This window comes from Petaurus breviceps, unplaced genomic scaffold, assembly GCF_028583685.1.
Source record: "Petaurus breviceps papuanus isolate PSGF00001 unplaced genomic scaffold, PetGlider_PUasm1.0 229, whole genome shotgun sequence".
NCBI classification, from domain to species: Eukaryota; Metazoa; Chordata; class Mammalia; order Diprotodontia; family Petauridae; genus Petaurus; species Petaurus breviceps.
Window position 1 is genome coordinate 35,342,707 of NW_027185903.1, and position 4,366 is coordinate 35,347,072.

Below are 4,366 nucleotides of genomic sequence, written 5' to 3' on the forward strand. Positions count from 1 at the left end.
TATATATATATATATATATATATATATATATATATATATATATATATGTTTATATTCCCTTCAACTACTGAGAAAAGTTTCATCAGTTACAATTATTGTTTTTCCATGTAGGAATGTTAATAGTTCAACTATATAAGTTCCTTATGATTTCTTTTTCCTGTTTACCTTCTCATGCTTCTCTTGCTTCTTGTATCTGAATGTCAAATTTTCTATTCAACTCTGGTTTTTTCAACAAGAATGCTTGAAAGTCCTCTATTCCACTGAATGACCATATTTTCCCCTGAAACATGATACTCAGCTTTTGCTGGGTAGGTGACTTTTGGTTTTAATCCCAGCTCCTTTGCCCTCCGGAATATCATATTCCAAGCCCTTCGATCCCTCAGTGTAGAAGCTGCCAGATCCTAGGTTATCCTGATTGTGTTTCCACAATATTCAAATTGTTTCTTCCTGGCTCCTTGTAATATTCTTTCCTTAATCTGGGAATTCTGGAACCTGTCTATAATATTCCTAGGAGTTTTCTTTTGGGGATCTTTTTCAGGAGGTGATCAGTGGATTCTTTCAACCTCTATTTTGCCCTCTGGTTCTAAAGCATCAGGGCAGTTTTCTTTGAGAACTTCCTGGAGGATGATTTCTAGGTTCTTACTTTGATCATGGCTTTCAGGTAGTCCAATAATTTTAAAATTCTCTCTCATGGATCTATTTTCCAGGTCAGTGGTTTTTCCCATGAGATAGTTCACATTGCCTTCTATTCTTTCATTTTTTTGGATCTGTTTAACAGCATCTTGATTTCTCATCAAGTCATTAGCTTCCATTTGCTCCAATCTAATTCTGAAGCAATGATTCTCCTCATTGAGCTTTTGAGATTCTTTTTCTATCTGGCAAATTTGACTTTTTAAGGCATTCTTGTCCTCATTGCCTTTTTGAGCCTCTTTTGCCATTTGAGTTAGTCTACTTTTTAAGGTATGATTTTCCTCAGTCAGGCTGTTGACTCTCATTTCATAATTTTCTTGCATCATTCTCATTTCTCTTCCTAATTTTTCCTCCACTTCTGCTTGTTAAGGTCCTCTATGGCCTGTAACCAGCTTGTATTTTCCTTTGAAGCTTTTGGTGCAGGAATTCTGAATTCACTGTCTTCCTCCTGTTCCATGCTTTGCTCCTTTTTGTCCCCAAAATAGGAGTCTAATGTTGGAATCTTCTGTCTGCTTTGTTTCCTTTGCCTGGTTATGTTGCCCCTCAGTCACTTGACCCCTGGGCTTTTTGGCACAGTAGGACTCTGCCACCAGACAGGGGAGCTTTCAGTCCAAACACTGGGGTTTTCTCAGCTGCTGGAGGTATTAGATGGGTGCCCTCTCTGAGGTTTCCACATGCTCTGGCAAGCTAGACACACACCCCAGGACCTCCAACCTAGACTGCAATCCAGATCGAAGCAGGTTAAAGCAAGAGCAATTACCCCTCAAACTGGTGCTTGGTCCCCCTACACTCTGCAAGCCAGGAGCTGAAGCTGAAACATGGTGCTGCACTCCCACTTACTGGGTCCCAAAGTCCAGACTGCACTGACTTCTCACTTTGTCCTTCACATCTGTGTGTTGATGAATCTGGAAACTGCCACAGCTGCTGCTGATCTGGAGTCCCTCAGGCTGGTGGCTGGTCAGGCCTGCCCTAGGGCTAAAGCCTGGCAGTGGGGCTGGGTTTGGCTCCCAGAGCACTGCACTGGCTGCTTGCTGCCACCCTGCCGGTCTGTCCTCAGCGGGAGGTTAGCTTCTCTGTCATTTTGTGGGTTCTGCAGCTCCAAAGTTTGTTTAGAGTCCCATTTTTACATGGATTGGGGAAGGTGGAAGCTGGAGTAGCGGGGAGGTCCTCCTTCTACTACACCATCTTCTGTTTGATTAACTCTTGGTGCATCATAGCATCCTGAACTTCAATTTGACTGATTCTAATTTCTCGTGAATTACTTTCTTCAGTTGGTTTTTGAAGCTTTTTTTTTAGGGAGGTATTTTCTCCAATTAGTTCACTAATTTTACTTTTTAAGGATTTGTTTTCTTCAGTGAGACTTTTTCCAATTTGGTCACTGTAGATTTAAATTTATCTTCTACCTCCCTAAATTGGCTTTTAAAATCTTTCTTGAGCTCCTCCAAGAATGCTTTTGGGCTTGAGACCAGTTCATATTTCCTTCTGTGGTCTCAGGTGTGAGTATAGAGTCCATGTTGTCCTCTGTATTTGGTTGTTCTTGCTCACTATAATAAGCTCTAATCGATTTTCTTGCCTTTCCCTTCTCCTTCTCAGCTTCCTTCCTTCCCATTTTAATTTCCTATTTCCTAATTTCTCAGGCTGGGAGCTAAGGGCCTGGTTGTTGACTTTGTGTGCTGTAGCCTCTGGATGTCTAGATTGAGGCCAAGGCTAGGAGTCTCAGTGTTTCCCCTGAGTTATGCTGAGGCTCACAGAGTAATCTGTAGGGGAGGAGTGGTCTGGCCACTTCAGATTTCTGCCTCTATGCCCCTGGGCTACAGCTCAGGCAGGCTTTTGCTGGACAGGTAAGGTGGGGCTTGTTGGGACCCCTCCCCCTCTTCTTCAGACTCCTTGCTACCTCAGTTACACCCTTTCTCAGTGACTCCTCAGCCTGAAGCTATTTCTGCTATTTCAGGATTTTACTCTGGATGGGATATTTATCTCTGGGTTTTCTTGGTCAGGGAGGAGGAATAGGAGTAGCCAGAGTTTACTTTGCCATCCTGGACCCTGGAAAATCATGCAAGTGATTTTTAAACTTCCAGGCTGGGGGCTGATAGCCCCAGGAGAAGCTGCTGTCTCTTCTGTGGGCCCTGAGTTTTCTCTTACCCAGCTCTGAAGGATCCTCCCATCCCATGGTGAGATGCTGATGGGATGGCTGTGAATCATCCTTGGGGTGGGTGAGTCTGCTGGCTGGAGCTCCTCTCTCTGCTGTAGTCTGCTCTCTATTTCAAGCTGCTGCAGCTCCCATGTGCTCCACACTCCCCCTGCCCAGACCCACGTGGGCACTTTCCTGGACTGGATTCTGCTACACTCTGTCTCCCAGTGGATTCTGACACTCCAAATCCATTCAGATTCACTTTTTAAAGTTTAGTGATGGGATTCATGGAGGAGCTTAGAAAAGTTACTGCTTCCATTCTGCCATATTGGCCGAGTCAGTGCTTATGTTCTTAATTCAACCCAGGCATCATCCAGTAGCTTAGCTGGGTTCCCTGCTATTGCCTAGAGTGTAACAGAATGCCCTCAATCTTGGAGATTGTGGCCTAAGTTAAAATACTCTGCTTGCCTAAGAGGGAAAAAAATGCAATTTAAGTATAAAATTCAACTAGAAGCTTTAGTGTACTGTTTGAAAGGAGGAACTAGATTTAACTGGTGCCCAAAGCCCCTCTGATAACAAATATTGGTCAAGTACTCATAATCTGATTGACATTTCCAGTAAAGAAAAGATGCAATAATAGAAGTAACTTCTTACAAGGGAAAGGGATAACATGGGGTTCTTGAGTTTCTGGCAAACAAAATTCTTCTTTTTTGATTCATATACAGTTAAGTTCTTTTAATATCTGATCCAGAGTCTGATGTAAGCCCACATTCTCTTCTTTGGCCTGGGCAAGTTTTTCTTTCAGGTTGTCAAAGGTCTTTTCCAGCTTTGCAACAGTTCTTTCTGCAAACTCAGCCCGGGTCTCAGCCTCTTTCAGTTTGTCAGGTAGAAGTGATTTCTTCTTCATACTTGCCCTCTTTTTCAGAATACCTCTAAGATTCAGCCTTCAAGGATTTCAGGCTGTTGGTGACATTCTTCAGTTCTTCCAGATCACCACACTTAAGCTCCGACACCTCTGCATGCTAACTGCTCTCTCCAGTTCGCTCTCAAGGATGACCAACTTTGGGGCTATCTCCTCATATTTGTGATCAGTCTCCTCTGCATCTCCTAAATTTCCATTTTCTCTTCTTCCTTCATCACCCAGTTTTCAATCACCTTCATTCCTCTCTCACTCTCATCAGTGGCCTTTTCCACCTCCTCCAGTTTCTGGCAGGGCTGAGGCTGGACATTCTTGGGCCGGGTCCAACTCTTCCTCAACTAGATGGATCTGTGAATTCAGAGATGCCACATCTCCTTCAGCTTTCTCCCACTGCAGGCTCTGGGCTTGGTCCTCTGCCTCATCTGCCTGCTGCTGTAGCATCTGCATGTGCCTTTTCACTTTTCACTGCCTCCGGGGAGTTGAGGCTGGCATGGGGACTAGGGAGCTTGGGGCACAGGGCAGGACAGCCTGGGAGCACTCTCACTTTATTCATCTTAAAATGAGAGGGTCAGGTCAGACCAGATGATCCTAAAGGTCCCTTCCAGATCTCAAATGTGATGAGTCAA

General features: G+C 44.0%; 1 pseudogene; it reads right to left on the reverse strand.

The window, feature by feature from the left end:
• Positions 1-3,521: 3,521 nt before the first annotated feature.
• LOC138167303 (tropomyosin alpha-4 chain pseudogene) lies at positions 3,522-4,127 on the reverse strand (annotated as a pseudogene).
• Positions 4,128-4,366: the final 239 nt, after the last annotated feature.